Source organism: Peromyscus eremicus, chromosome 14, assembly GCF_949786415.1.
Source record: "Peromyscus eremicus chromosome 14, PerEre_H2_v1, whole genome shotgun sequence".
Lineage (NCBI taxonomy): Eukaryota > Metazoa > Chordata > Mammalia > Rodentia > Cricetidae > Peromyscus > Peromyscus eremicus.
The window spans coordinates 30384795-30402205 of NC_081430.1; positions in this window are offsets into that span (position 1 = coordinate 30384795).

The window sequence follows — 17411 nt, forward strand, 5'->3', positions numbered from 1 at the left end:
TGCTTGATCATCATGTACTCTTTATTTTCAAGAGTATTTGCACAATACTTTATTGGTAGTTTTTATAGTAGTAGGCTTTAACAGTAACAATCATTTTGAAAATACTATAGGTTCTGTTAGAGAGAAACTAGTTTTGTCAACACAAAACACAATACCTATCTTCATAAAATTGGAGAAGTGATCATTGTGCTGATCAGGTTTTTTTTTCTTATTTGAAAATCAAGATAAAATGTTTTCAGAACATTCTATTGACTTCCTTTTCCCAGTCCCCCACCACCACCTTTTTTTTTTTGTAAAGTAACACACATAGTAAGGTACACAATGCTTCTTCGGAAAACATCACTTATCATGGCTTCTATATATGGCAGAATGAGTATACTGCATCATTGGGACCTGAACAGTCCTATTTCAAAAATACAAAATACTAGAAACCACTGTTTGCTTTGGATATAAGAAAACTATATGTTGTAGCATTGTTTCAACAAGACTATTTCCATGTTAGAGAATCAAATTTGGAAAGGATAACAAGTATAGGTTTTATTTATTTATTTATTTATTTATTTATTTATTTATTTATTTATTTATATTTTTCCTTTTACGGAAATTAGATTATTTTCGCATATAATGTATCATGATTATTATTTCTCCTTCCTCTACTTTTCCCTCTCCATCTCCTCTTCCCTCCTGATCCAATCCCTTTCTGTCTCTCATTACAAAAGAACAGGCTTTCAAGAGATAACAACCAAACATGACAAAATACAATGTAAGATGAAGCAAAAAGTATCCTATTGAAGTTGGACAAGGCAACCCAAAAGGAGGAAGAGTCCCAAGAGTTCTCATAGTCTGTAGTCCCATAAAAACACTAAGCTAATAGCTATGATAGATTCACAGAGGAACTCATGCAGACCCATGCAGGCCCTGTGCTTGCTGCTTCAGTCTCTGTAAGCTCATATGTACCATGCTTTATTGATTTAAAAGGCCTTGTTTTCCTGGTGTCTTCTGTCCCTTCTGGTGTTTACAGTCTTTCTGCCTCATCTTCCTTGGGACCCCTGAACTCTGTGGGGAGGGAATTGATGGAGAACGCCAATTTAGACTCTCTCTCCATATAATGTTTAACTGTGGGTCTTTCCATTTTTTTCTCACCTGCTTCTGGATGATTACTAGGTAAGACACTCATCTATGAGTACAGCAGAACATAATTAAGAATTATTTTATTATTTTTTTTAGACTAGTACTGTTTGGTTTTACCTGATATCTATAGGCTGTCTAGTCTCTAGAGGGTTCTTAGTTAAGCCAGCAGTATCTGGTGTAGGTTCATTCCTGTGAGTAGGCCTTAAGTCAAATTAGACATTGGTTGGCTATTCCCACATATTCTATGCCACTACTGTTTTAGCATATTTTGCAGGCAGGATAGACTATAGGTTGAAGGTTTTATGGCTAGGTTGGTATCCACTTTTCTCTTTCAGTAGCCTGCAGAGTACTTTCTTGCACCAAAGAGACTAGAACATAGGGGTGAAGACTCCATGTAGGATCAGCTGGACTTCTCCATGTTTGCTAAGTTGTGTGGGGAGTTGTCCTCAACAATGGAGTCCTGTTGTCAGTTTTTGTAGAGACAGGGAACCTTCTGGGATGAAGAAGTAAAATACATTTCATGGGTGAACTGAGATTGGGTGGGAATAGGAGCAGGGGTAACCTTTTGTTTTAGTAACAGCATAGGTTGTTTGGGAATTTCTATGTGACCCCCTTGGCCAACAACTCATTTGAAAGTAATCTTGTCCCATCCATGGAAACCTGGATACAAAAGACTGTAGTTGAGACTCCCATATCCCTGTTTACCAGGAATCCTCATTAGGATCCCCTTCATACATTCATGGAAGTTTCCATTGCACTGGATTTCAATAACAGCCCCCTAAATGCCCTCCCCCCAATTTCAGCTGTCCCTTTCCACATTCTCTCCCTCCTACCTCTACCCCATCCTAGTACCCCTGCTACCATCCCTACACATGCCCAGTTCACCCATAATATCTATTCTATTTCCTCCTCCCATGAAAATTCTTGCATACCCCTAGATACCTACTGTTTACCTTCCTGACCTCTCTGGGTCAGCAGATTGAAGGTTAAAATTTACTTAATGACTAATATTCCCTTACTAGTGAGTACATACCATGTTTTTCTTTCTGGTTCTGGGTGACTTAATTCAGGATGAATTTTTTCTAGTTCAATTCATTTGCCTGTGCTTTTCATGATGTCATTTTTTAACAGCTGAGTAATACTCCATTGTGTAAATGTACCACATTTTTTTATACATTTTTCTTTTGAGGGACATAGATATTATGTTTCTGTATGTTATGAATCAAGCTGAAATGAACATGGTTGAATAAGTGTCCTTGTCATAGGATGGAGTGTCCTTTAGGCATATGCCCAAGAGTGGTACAGCTGAATCTTGAGGTAGATCACTTTTCAATTTTTTGAGGAACCACCATGTTGATTTCCAAAGTAACTGCACAAGTTTGCACTCCCACCTGCAATGGAGGAGTGTTCATCTTGCTCTATATCCTTCTCAGCATAAGTTGTCACTTGTGTTTTTGAGCTCAGCCATTCTGATAGGTGTAAAATGGAATCTCAGTCATTTTGATTTGGATTTCTTTGATGGCTAAGGATGCTCAAGATTTCTTTAAGTGTTTCTCAGCTATATGAACTTCTTCTATTAAGAATTCTCTGTTGGCCGGGCGGTGGTGGCACACGCCTTTAATCCCAGCACTCTGGAGACAGAGCCAGGTGGATCTCTGTGAGTTCGAGGCCAGCCTGGACTACCAAGTGAGTTCCAGGAAAGGCGCAAAGCTACACAGAGAAACCCTGTCTCGAAAAACCAAAAAAAAAAAAAAAAAAGAATTCTCTGTTTAGGTCTGTAATCCATTTTTAATTGGATTATTAGTTTTTGTATATGCATATACACACAATATATATACATTTATATGTAAATAAATATCTATATTTGTATTCTTTCTTGAGTTTTAATATTTTGGATATTAGTCGTCTATCAGATGTGGAGCTAGTAAAAATTATTTCCCATTCTATAGGCTGTTCAATAGTGTCCTTTGCCTACAGAAGTTTTTAGATTTATGAGATCCCATTTATTAATTGCTGATCTTAGTGCCTGCATTATTGGTGTTCTGTTCAGAAGACTGTCTCCTATGCCAATGCACTGGAGGCTATTACCTACTTTCTCATCTATCAAGTTCAGTGTACCTGGTTTTATGCTGAGTTTTTTCATCCATTTGGACTTGAGTTTTGTACAGGGTAATAAATATGGATCAATTTGCATTCTTCTACATGCAGACATTCAGCTTGATCAGCACCATTTGTTGAGGATGCTTTCTTTTTTCCAATGTATATTTCTAGCTTCTTTATAAAAAAATCAGATTTCCATAGGTGTGTCTTCTTATGCCTGGGTTGTCAATTCAATTCCACTAATTTATATGCCTGTTTTCATGCCAATACCATGTGACATTTTTTTCTCTATAGGTCTCTAGTACAGCTTGAAATTGGAAATGCTGAACCTACAGCAGTTCTTTTGTTTTTCAGGATTGTTTTAGCTATCCTGTTTTTTTTTTCTTTGCTTTTCCATATGAAGTTAAGAATTTGGATGGAGATTGCATTGAATCTGCTGACTGCTTTTGGTAGAATGGCCATTTTTACGACGTTAACCCTCCTGATTCACAAGCATGGGAGATCTTTCCATCTTCGGGATATTTTCTTCAGTTTATTTCTTCAAAAACTTTTTATCACACAAGTCTTTCAATGTCTAAACTGCATTATTTCTTGGGGTTGGGGATTTAGCTCAGTGGTAGAGTGCTTGCCTAGCAAGCGCAAGGCCCTGGGTTCGGTCCTCAGCTCCGGAAAAAAGCAAAAAAATAAAACAACAACAACAACAACAAAAAAAAAACAAAACAAGTCTTTCACTTGTTTAGTTAGAGTTACCCCAAGATATTTTTATATTATTTGAGGATATTATGAAAAGTATTCCTTCTCTGATTTCTTTCTTAGTCCATTTGGTATTTGTGTATAGGTGTGCTACTGATTTTTTTTTGAGTTAATGTTGTATTCAACCACTTCACTGAAGGTGTTTATCAAATGTAGGGTTTCTCTGGTAGAAATTTGGGGATCACTTATGTATACTATCATATCATCTGCAAATTTGATTTTTTCCTTTCCAATTTGTATCTCCTTGATCTCCTTCAGATATATAGAGAGTGGACAGCCTTACCTTGTTCTTGGTTTTAGTGGAATTGTTTGAGTTTATCCCCATTTAATTTGATATTGACTATAGGCTTACTATAAATTGCTTTTATTATGTTTAGGTATGTTCCTATTATCACTAATCTCTCCAGGACTTTTATCATGAAGTAGTGTTCTTATCTCTATGGAACGGTAAGCCCCAATTTACTCTTTCTTCCTCTAAGTTACCTTGGTTAGTATGTTTATCATGATAACAGAACAAACAACTAATACAATACCATTTTAAATTATTTTGAAACACTCCACTCAATAAACATGTTAAATTAGGATACATTTTCTGCCTAGAAATTCTAAGTAGTAGAATGCTTGCCTAGCATTTCTATAGTCTAAAGTTCAATCCCCAGCTTAATAAAAATAAGTAAGATAAAATTTTATGAAATGTATATGTTATTCATAACTCCCTGGACTCATATATTTGCATTCCAAATACATAAAAGGAAGGCAACATGGCTGAGGTTAAGGACACTTTCCTGCTGCCAAATGTGACATTGATCACTGGGATCCACATTGCAGAAAGAGAAAATAGATTCCTGCATGGTGTCTTCTGATCTTCACCTATGTGCCATGGCTCATGGTACACACACACACACACCCATACCCACCCACACATGCATGCACAAACACACACACAGACAGTATAAATATATGTATTCAAAACTCATCGAAATATTTCTTCAATAAATGTGACTTCAGTGTTTAAAATATTTCTCAGTAAACCTTTGAAAGCACATAGAAAAAGAAAATTTTTATTAAGGTACTCCAGAGAAATAAAAATGAAAAAAATGGATGAAGGATAGATAGACAGATGATTAATAGATAGATGGCAAATAAGGTAAAGCAGTCTTTTAAAGAATTGGATTATGTTATCATGGAGCCTGAAAATCTCTTATTATATTATTTGCAAATGGAGGCCAGGGAGGACAGAATCACAACTCAGTTGTAGACAGAGGGTCCAAAATCCTGGAGTTCAGATTTCCAAGAGATATAGATAAGAAAGTATGTCATCATATTATATATTATATATTATACTCAGGGAGAGAGAGAGAGAGAGAGAGAGAGAGAGAGAGAGAGAGAGAGAGAGAGAGAGTTAGAGTTACAATCAAACGTAAGCATCATAAATAAATAAAACAAGAGAAGAAACCTTTACACTACTAATAAAATGGCTGGTGAGTATATGTATTGCACCACTTACTATCCTCAGAACTAGAGCATAAAACCTTGATGAATTATTTTATAAATAAAATACAATCATCATATTTAAAAGAAAAATTTTATGAAAAGCAAATGACTTACATAATAAAAGATGGATAAAGAGGTATTATGTTAGCTATAAAGCATTATATTTTACAATGGTTTTAGTCATGTTATGAAAACCATTTCAATATATACAATTTAGTTTTTCATACATAGTTCTGTGTAACCACCATCAATGTATAATTTTAGAGTATTTTCTTTACTCAGTAAAGGAAATTTAACACTGATTGACATGCAATTTCAATTAATACATCAGATTTTGGAAACTACTTATGTACCTTCTGTGTTTCAACAATTTTCTTATACAGGAAATTTCTTATAAGTGAAAAATACAAAATAGGTGTCATGTGAGAGCTGACTTCATTGAAAAATCTCCCCCATTCCATGTGCTTGAGAGTCTGTAAGTATGTATATTTGTGATCTGTGTATGCCACTAATGTTTAGTTACCTTAAAGAGGTCAGAAGAGGACTTCATATCCCTTGGAGCTGAAGCTGCAGCCATTTGTGAGCTATGTGACACACATACTTGTAACTGAACTTGGGTTCTCTACATAAGCAGCAAATGTTCCTAACTGCTGAATCATTTCTTCAGCCATATAAATGGTTTTATTTACTTATTACATTTTCAAGGTTTATACATGTGGTAAAGTTTATCAAAACAATGTTTCTGTCAGTAATAAGTAATATGCCATTTTATGGACAGTGGATATACCACCATTATTTATCCATTAGATATTTGGTGAGATGATGGCCATTGGGACTGTTTCTACCTTTAGCTTTATGCATATATTTTATTCTATCATATTTACTTATTATTATTGAGTGTAATGTATATGGTAGTATGGGCACATATGCCATAGTACAGTTATGGAGTTAAGAGGACAAATTTCAGGAGTCAGTTATTACCTTTCATTGCATATTCCAAAGATGTAACTCAGATCACTAGACTTTCCCTGGAGCCCTTTTATCCTTTGAGTCATTTCTAGTCCCTAATATTCATTTATCTACTTTAATCACTTATATAAATATAGATATTAGTGGTGCTTTTAGTGCTGTGCCATTTGGCTATTAATTGTTTTCCATCATTATTAACAGCATGTTGTTTGGTGTCTCTATAAGAATTAGATCAAATATATTGAACATATTATTGAAAATATAATTATTCTATAGATTGAATCAATTTTATTCCAAAAAATCAATTATCTTATAGTAAGGATATATTTCTTCTGAGGAAATTTGTCTTCACTATTATTTAAATTATTAATGAAGAGTATACCGAAAACTAAGTTTCAGTAAAGACTCAGTAGAATACTTTTGAGAACTTTTTTCAGAATATTCTTGGCATATAAATTATTGACTAGTATGCATCCAAGCAATTAGTTTACTCTGAGTATCTCATTTTCTTCAATGGGAAACAATGTACTGAAATGTAATGAGTTTCTCATTCTAACCAGCTATGCACTTGGAAATGTCCTAGTTTTATTTAAACGGCAGATTTTCTTAGCTATGTAAATTACAGTTTTCATTTTTAGTCTACTAAAGCTTAAAGGAACCACACTTATAACAATACTTTATAACTTGTTCTTTTGCAACTGAAGTATCTGTACAGCTTTCTGGATGAATTATAATTCAATTGGACTGAACAAATCTAGCATCTCTGTAAGAACACCATATTTGTGTTCATACAGATAAATTATTCCTTTTAATACTTCAGGTTTTGTCAAAGTCATGACATTCATTCCAGATTAAATACATTGTGTCATGCTTTAGGGGTATGATATTTTAATTATATACAACTACATGGAAATCAAACTATTTCAAGGATATTAGCCTGTTCAATCTGTGTGTGTATGTGTGTATCACACATATGTGTACAAAGTATAATATCTAAAACCTTCTACAGTGACAATTTTTCAATATGTATTTCTTCAACCTTAAATACAATTTTTAACTTCATTGAATAACAGATACTTTATTCTTGAACAACATATGAGTAACTATGGCTCAGAGGAAAGATTTAGGTTGTTCCTAGAGATGTGCTCCACTATACACCTGATTGTGCATGATTTCAATAGCTGCAGAACAAACTAAAACAAGGCATTTACGAAGTATTCAGTGGGGATACAGACAGGCAGCGTACAGCAAAATGAGTAAAACTCTCGTCTAATTTCAGATACTATCTGACTATTTCTTGGATTTGAGATTGATAGAAGCTACAAGTCTACTAAAAACACAATTTAAAGATTTTGATAGTCCTAGGATCTTGGGTCAGACACTGTTGGGCAATGAATAACCTTAAAAGGAACTAAAGATAGCTCAAGGTAATTTAACTGTGGTCTGTTCTCCACAGCTATAGAGTTCAGTCAAATGTTCTTTCAGAATCTTCCACAGAAGTATGACTTTTTTTTCTGGAACTTTAGCTTATGGTTTACCCTGTTGGCTAAGCATCACATTTTATTATTTATGTTCCATGATGGGAGGAAGGCCCATTTCAAGCCTCATAAATATGGAGGTAAAAACAATAGTCTCTAGGACAGAGAAATAGTTTGGAAAGCCATTAAAGAATACCTGGATATTATCAAATTTACAAACCATTGCAATCCAGATCTGATTTTTCTTTTCTCTGCACTGTGTATGTTTATATGTGATATAATAGGAGTTTAACACCTAAAGATATTATAATCAAGGTCACAAAAGGGCCTGAAGATACAAAGGCATTTTAAACAATGAAACAATGTAGTATTAGCTAGATTGACCGCATGTTCTCTCTTGACTACAGACATTTGCACTCTGTAGAATATTTTATTTGGTGTTTGACATATTTGAAATTGGTTATTGTCTTTTAATTCTAATTTTCCCTACCAGTTACATTCCAAAGCTCACATGGAATGGCAAGTTCTAATTTTAGGAAAGGTAGGCCTTAAAATGTAATTTATTGTAAGTCTTATTTGTAATCATTTCATTTGTCAGTTTATTTTGTTATCATCAGATTTCAGTTAGGAGCAGTACTTGGACTACAGAAGAATTTAGTTAGACGGTGCTGCCACTTTAATGTTTTGTTTTCTTTTGTTTGAAGAGAATGTGATGTGGCTGATTCAGCAGATAAGAATAGTAGCTGCTTTTCTACAGTGTCTAAATTTAATGCCTTCCATCTATTTTGGGCAGCTCAGAACCTTATTTAACTTCAGATCCTTAAGTATCTGAACTCCTTGACCTCTGTGACTTGGCCTCTGAGGGCTCATGCATTCATGTGCGCATACATACAAAAAAATACAACTTTAGAAAATAAAAAAGAAATATCTTTTCCAAGATGTACAGTATTATTAAGCTTAGATATAGTACTAAGACATAAAACTTGTGGGAAATCAGGTTCTATAGATTTTATGGAAGTGGCCAAATCTCATTCCTTGTTTTATATTGAAAAAGGGAATTAAGATTCCAATTGGAATCAGTTTATAATGTATCCTATTCAATTCTTATTGGGAAAATATGAACATTGTATATCCCAACTATCTATACTTTGGGAAACCTTAATGAATCATTTAATTGAAAAATATAGATTCTTAAATTTTAAAACATTTTGTTGGTGTCATTGAAGATTGACTGTTTTTTATAATATTTGCATAAAAAAATCTGTCCAAGTTTTCATCTATTCATAACATGAATCAATATAGTAAAAAAAGTCAAAGTTACTATGAAGAACATAGTAACAAGCAGAAATTTAACTATACCATATGACTTCTCATAGCTTTTAATTTCTTACACCCTAGCAACTTGAACACCAGTAATAGTAGTAATCCAATTGGTTGGACCTAGTTAATATTCTCTTTCCCATAGTAGGAAAAGGTTTATTTGATTTGGACTCAAGAGTTTAAGTTGAAGTCAAAAGTGCTCTCAAAACAGAGTTTATATTGGAAAAAGTACAATAAACCTTTCTGAATTTTTAAATAGGATTTTGAAATTTAAGTTACATTTAAAGAAGAAACAAATTTTATGGAAGTAATGAAATATTTGAACCTTTTACACAAGGGTTTTTGCAAAAGTGGGAGATCTGGGCGAGCAAATAGTCAAAACAAACTATAATCCACAGGAGGACATAACAGCATCTTCATTTGTGGTTTTTGTGAAACTGAGATTCATATTATTGCATCACATGAGAAATATACAAACACAATTTTTAATACCAACACATAAAAATTAGTAGCCTGGCAATGTACAGTTGGCAAGCCTACTGACAAAGCACTCAGGTAAATAATCCCAGTAAAATGGGCCTCAACAATATCTTGTAATATATATATAGTAACAAAAACAAGTAAAAGTTTGTATGGTTAAGACATCAAAGAAATTGAAGAAGACACCAAAAGGTGGAAAGGTGACCAAGGTAGGATTAATATTGTGAAAATGACCATCACATAAAAAAGAATCCATAGGTTCAACAGAATCCCCTCAAAATTCCAATGCTATTCTTTACAGAAATTTGGACATAATTTAAAATTTTATATGTAAATAATAACAGCCAGGATAGCATAAACAATCCTGAAAGGTAAATGATTTGCTTTAAATATCACCATCCCAGAATTGAAGTTAGACTACAGAGCTATTGTGATAAAACAACAGTATGGAGCCAGTATAAAAGCAGACACATTAATAGATGGAATAGAATTGAGTACCCACAAATTAGTCCACATCTGTGACTACTTGATTTTTGAAAAATAGCCCAACAACACCAATTGAATAAAAGACAGCATCTTCATCAATTGGTTCTGGTTAGCTAGAGCATGTTCTTTCACTCGACACAAAACACAACTCCAAATTGACCATGGGCCTCAAAATAAAACGAACTACCTTGAATTTTGCACAAGAGAAAGTAAGGTATACATATGTACTCATTGACACAGGGAAAGACTTTTAGAATAGAACCCAGATAGCACAGGTACTACAACTAACAATTAATAAATGGGATTTCAGGACTACAGAGCTTTTGTAAAGCAAATGATGACATCATTATAGTGAAGAGACATCCTACAGAATGCAAAAACAGTAATTACTGCTACATATCTGGCAATGATTACTAGCTAGAATATAGAGAGATCTCAAAAACCCAAAAACCAAGAAAACAAATAATCCAATTAAAAAAGTTAGGATAAGAACTACACAGAGAGTTTTCGAAATCTGAAATACAGATGGATTAGAAATATTTAAAAAATATTTTAGATATCTGTAGCCATCATGGAAATACAAATTAAAACCACTTTTAGATTTCATCTTACCTTAGTAATAATTGCTAACATCTGACAAAGAGATAACAAATGCTGAAGTGAATGTGGGGAAGGGGAGACCTTCTTCACTGCTGATAGTGCAAACTGGTACAATTACTTTAAATTGAATACACGAAATAAGAGATCTGAAGCTAGTATACAAATGAGAATATATGAAATTTGTTTTCTGTTCCTTGGTTACCTCATTTAATACATTTTTTTAGTTTAGTCCATTTGCCCACAACTTTCACAATTTCAATTTTTTTATTTGATCAAAATTACATTATGTATATTTAACACATTTTCATTATTTATCCACCACTTAAAGGACATCTAGTGTTGGAACTGAGCTGGAAGCTTCCTTTCTGCTGGCTAGCTTGCTTAGTGCCAGAAACTGCTTTGCAGCTGGGCAGAAAGAAAAGACATCTGTGTTCTTACTCAGATGTGAATCCTAAGGACTATGAGATTATCCTCCTAGGTGAGATCTGCCCACTTTTAAATAATGACATTAATGTTATGGAAGTTACCAATCTTTTCCTTATTAAATTTGAGGGCTGTTCCACTGTAAACATGGTCAAAAAACTATGTGGTGGAAAGTATAGGTGCTAGGGGAGAACAAAATACTGTTATTTGGGGAAATTGACATAGTGCTCTATGGCTTAATAAATAGTTACTTTTATAACATAAACAATCTATATTCTTAGAGTGGTTTCCCTTTCCAATGACCTGCGGTGAATGCAAAAATTTATGGCTGAGATTTTATGGTTGTAGTTTCTGACATTCCGAGAGAAATAATCTCACAGCAAACAACCTGGTCTTCTGAATCTTGTAATCTTTCTGCCAACTCCTCTGCAAACATCTCTGAACCTTAGGTATGGGAGTGTTTTATAGATGTATCCATTATGACTGGGCTCCACAGCTCTATATTTTGATTGGTTGTTGTTTTCTGTAGTGATCACCTTCTGCTGCAAAGAGAAGTTTCCTTTGGGATGAAAGGAACTACACTTCTGTGTGTATAAGGACACATGTTCAAGTTCAATTTGTTCCTAGGGTTTATGGATGGTTTAGTGAAGTCTTACCAACATGACTGCCTAAACATGAGGTGAACAGCAAGGATGACATCAAGAGGAATGCCAAAGCAGACAGAAGAAAGCCCACTGACCCACATAACCCTACACAAAGAACTGTAGATTACTAAGACATTCTGAGAGTGGAAAAATTAGTCTTCCATGGGGAAGAGCATACCAATCAATTGGCTATCCAATACCAAATACTCAGTCCTGAAGACAAGAGTAGGGGCAACATTATACAGACTGAGGAGGTTATATTCAGAAATATATACTCATATTTACACACATATAGTATGTATAAAATATGTGTATATAGATATGTATATGTATTAACAATGAGAAAAAAGAAAAAGTAGATGTAAATTTGAAAGAGAGCAGGATCAGTATATGGAGAGCTTGGGGGGAAGAAAAGGAATGTAGACTTACCCCATTCACATTGACATGTCAACTGGTGCTGTCCTTACACAGGGCTGGTATCGGCGACTATATTTTTGAGACTTGATGGTGAGCAAGCTGTGTCCTGAAGCAAGCCTGGGATTATATGGATCTTTTTCTTGTACTTATCTGCATCTATTATTTCACAATAGTTGACACATTAAATAAGCATATTACTAAAATTCAAATGTCAAAGCTCCTTTTTGTTTTCAGAGATCAATGAGTATAGGTCATTTTTTTCTGAAACTGCTGGACTAACTGATAAGATTTTGAGAACAATATGAAAGTTGATTTTTATCATTATTACAACTTTTGAAGAAAGAATACTATTTGCTCACAGAAATATTGCTAAGTGACTCTACACTTCGGAGCTGTATCACCTCAATTATGTTATATTCATTGGCTTTCACATTCAATTATAATATTTCTTTGAAAGTATAATAGGAATTAAAAAAAAACTGGATTAGTTTTTTCACATAAAGTAGCACAGTTAAATGAAATTGTCCACTCTATTAACACATTAACCTGAGTGATGGCTTTCCTTATAAGAGATAAAGTAGTTACATTATGCAATTTCTACACCACTTAAAATACTTTTAGAAGTCTATGCTTTCTCCTGAGTATGTGGTATAAATTATAATTTAGTTGATGTAATTCTTCAGCCAATGTCATATTCAGTGCTCTTTGAGAATGTCAGAAGTGGCATGGAGTACTGCAGTTTTGACTTCTGGTATACTACCAGACTTGGAGAGTATCATGTGTTTGTAAGATGAGAGACAGAGAGGTGGGGGGAGAAAGCTTGCATCTATTTTATGGTAGTCCACTGATTATCTCTACAAACACCCAAAGCCATTATAGTACACCCAGTACATGACAGAGATAAAATGCAAGATGTAGGCACTTATAATCTTCTTATTAACCCTGTAACAGCTAGACATCTTTATTGCACATACATGGATTACTGGCTTGTGCAAGATTTATAGGATCCCTCAGGCTGGTTTGAGCTATCTAACAAATGAGGTATTAAAATCCCCCAAGTACATTTGTGATCTGGATGCCCTGAGACAGTGGTCTGCCTCATTTATCTTGGGAGTTTGGTGGTTTATGATCCATAGATTAAGTTGCTTCTGTGAAATTGGAAGAAGCTCCATGGATGGCTTGTATTATCTTCACATTTGCCTGCGTTTTATTCATCCTCTTGTATTTTACTCTTCATTGCCATCAACACCTTATGTGAGGATCCCTTGTCGAGTTTCATGAGTGTTTTCAATTTTCTCACCCTGCAATGGATCTAGTTGTCACAGGCAGCAAAAGCTTTGAGATGATTCGCCACTCAATAATTTCCATGACTGTATGTCCATATTTCATGAGAGACATGTAGAGCAGGGTGGTGACTTAAAGTTCCTGCAGTCAGCCTTGACAGTGGATCAAACTAATTTGAAGTGACCTAAGAGCTTCTGAAGAGGGAAGAATATCAATAATTGAAATAGGAGACACAAGAGCAATGGGACAATAAAAAACATTCTCTACCTCTATTGTATGTGGCTATGAAAAAGCCCATGACTTTTAAATTTATCGTTAAGCTATACAGAGTAAGTATGTTGTCAAAAAGTGTATGCGAATATAATCCAGTGATCAAAACTTACCTTGGTTATGGAAGAAAAGAGAAACAACTCAAATAATGAAAAACCCTTTGGAAATATAAGCTATATTGTAATGTCTCATTCTTTTTGTTTTTTATCTTTTTTTTGCCTTTTGAATACAGTGTGGATTGTGTAAACAGTGTATATTTTTCCACCATTTGAATACTTACATTTTTAGACAGGGTCTTTAATTGAACCTAACAGTTTATTGATTCTTGTCAGCGGATTGGCAAATGAACTTCAGGGATCAACCATTTGCTGCTATTCTCTGGATCTCAACAGTCCTGAGGATATAAGCAAGTACTGCTATGCCCAGGTATATAGGAGGAATCCCAACTCAGGTCTTCATGCATATGTATCAGGGACATTCCCAACTGAACCATCTCCCCAGCCCACATAGTTTAAAATTATGTTGAAAATGAGGAGACAAGTGGAGTAGCAACTAAAAATTTAATGGACAATTATAAGAGATTAAGGGATCTAACTATTCTACAATCCCTCAAATTCTTTAAGGACTATGACAGGAATTTTAGCTTGTCCCAGTTCTCATGAATCTTAAAAGCTTTAAGATGATATTGAATGAAATCCTACTGACCTTTCATTATCACTACTTTAAAAATACTAGATGACTGGGTTCTTTTGGTATATATTCCAGTAACTGGGACTAAAAAAAAATATTTGTGCTGACATAAATACCATGTACCAAAAGTTATGGAAAATAATTATTGGAATCACTGGATATGAGTATTTAATGTATACATTTTATATATTAGCATGCATATATATATACACATACACATGCACACATTCATTCTTTCACTCAGTGTGTGTGAATATATCTGTATAGTTCAAAGGACAGCCATAATTGAAAGAGCACATTAGGTGCTTCTAACCACCTCCTCTGATACACAGCTACAAGAAGTAAAGTTTTAGATATCCCTTTTCCATCACAGACTTTTTCATTTTCCTTTTATTGAAAATAGATTTTTTCTTATATTTTGTATCCTGATTATAGTTTCTGCTCCCTCTGATCCTCTCAGTTTCTTTCTTCCTCCCCTCCCATCCAGGTCCACCACTTTTCAGTCTCTCATTTAAAAAGCACAAGCCTCTAAGACAAAAGAATAAAATATAACAAAATAAAATATAATAAGATAAAACAAAAAATAAATTCATAATTTCCCAAGAGCCTAACCAAAGGCCAAAGAATGAGAGATTGACTCTTTCACAACCCAGGATTCCTATAAAACATTAAAAATGGAAATCATGTTATATAGGCAGGGTACTTGACATAGACACATGAAGACCTCGTGCATGCTGCTTTACTTATATTAATTCAGAGGACCCTGTTTTCCTGGTGCTCTCCAGGCCCTCTAGCTTTTACATTCTTTTCACTTCCTTTCCCACAGGGTTTCATAAGTTCTGAATGCAGGGAAACATCTCATTTAGGACTGCGTGTTCCCTGGTCTCTGACTTTGCATAATTTATGGCTGTGGGTCTCCATATTTGTTTGAGAAAGCTTTTACGATGGTGGCTAAGTAAGGCACTGATCTATGAGGATAGCACCATGTCATCAGGAATCATTTTATCACTACAGTGTAATCCCCCTCCCCACCTAACTGGTGTTTGGTTTTTACCCTAGGTCCTTAGGCTATCTAGTTTCTGGTTCTTGGTCACCCAAGCAGTGTCAGGTATAAATTATATTTGAATGAGTGAACCTTAAGTCTAATCATAATCTGTTATTAATAATCTAATCATAATCCCACAAGCTTTGTGCTACCATTGCTCTAGCCAATCTTGCAGGCAGGACACCATTGTAGGTCAGAGGGTTTGTGGCTGACTTGGTGTTTATATTTCTCTTTTGGTAGCATGAAGAGTACCTTCCTGTACCAAAAATGCTAGAATGTAGAAGTGAAGAAGTGAAACATTTTCTAATCTTGCAGGGAACCATGGAGTTGGAGTATATGGCTTTTGGGGCACAACGAGTCTTCCAGTTCCTGAGGGACCAATGCACTCATTTGGGCAGTGATGTAGTCAAGCCATATTTTGTTTCTCTGTATATTCCCTCAGAAGTCAAGGAAATATGGAAGCTTGACAGAACAACTGGTCTGAGACAATAATCTTATGTATAGTACATAGTGTAAACGGTAACTACTACTGAATTGATCCTGGCAATTGCCATGATATTCTGTCTTTGATAAAGGTATAAAAAGTCTGATTGCTCTTAATAAAATTGTCACAGTCTCAGTGCTATGAGCCCTCCAATCTGGCCTGATTCATTCCTCTTGGCAATATTAGGTGACCTTGGCCAGGTAAGTAAGCACAGGTGCATACATAATCTCTTTTCCATGAGCTTTAGAGTGGATGGTTTAAATGACTTATTTAGGGCTGAACGGTCATCTAAATTTATTCTCAGCTTGACTTCTTCATGCCCAGTGTGTTATATATGAGTTGTCTTTGGCAATGAGGTCCTGCTGTCAGTTGGTGGAGAGCAATCTATAGTCTTGACAACACCCTGGGTTGTTTGGGGATTCCCATGGAATCCCTTTTCATCCCCCAATTTTCAGAATACATGCACATGGATTTAGAAAAGCTAGATGATTTTCATCTTCAAATACATAAACAATTGAGAACTCCAAGTTTCTGAATTCAACCTATTCCCCTTTCTACTAACTCTCACTTTTGATATTTGTAAATACATTTATATTATTTTTTCATTTTTATATTGTTTGTTCTTTAACAATTTCACATGTGCATGTTCTGACAACTCTCACCCCACCTTCTCTTATCTTCTTCTGATTCTTACCCTTTACTTCTTATCTCAACTTTTTATTTCCTACATTCATGACTTTTGGTTTGGGGTGTGAACATTTTAGTTTATCCAAGGTTATCTATGCAACCATTCAATTAGAACTAGCCATTATATACAATGTTGAATGTAATAGCCAGCTTTGACAGGGACTATCTTTAGCAAATTGTTTATGAGAAAGATGCAGGGTTAACTGGGTCATGCTTTCCTCTATGCTTGACTGTTGACATATCATACTTATGTGGAATCAACACAGGCATTTGTTTTTAATGTGACTTGATAATTACAATAACTATTTCATGCCAAGAATATGGCGTTTTGTAGCCTTTCTCCCTTAATTCTGACACTGATGTTTTTTTTTTTTTTCTAATCTCTTTTCCATGAGCTGTAGAGGGGATGATTTAAATGTCTTATTTAGGGCTGAACAGTTATCTGAATTTATTCTCAGTATCTTATGCAAACATGAGCCATTTAAGTTTTTTTTTCTTTATTCTTTAGGTTATAGTATAATCATACCATTAATAGTTATGTAGATAGGGGGATGAGTCTTCTTCAAGACAATAGGTAATTTAAAGCTAAGTAGTAAGCCTTAAGTATATATACATACATGGAACACTAAGTGGAATTAGAGGTGTGTGTGTGTGTG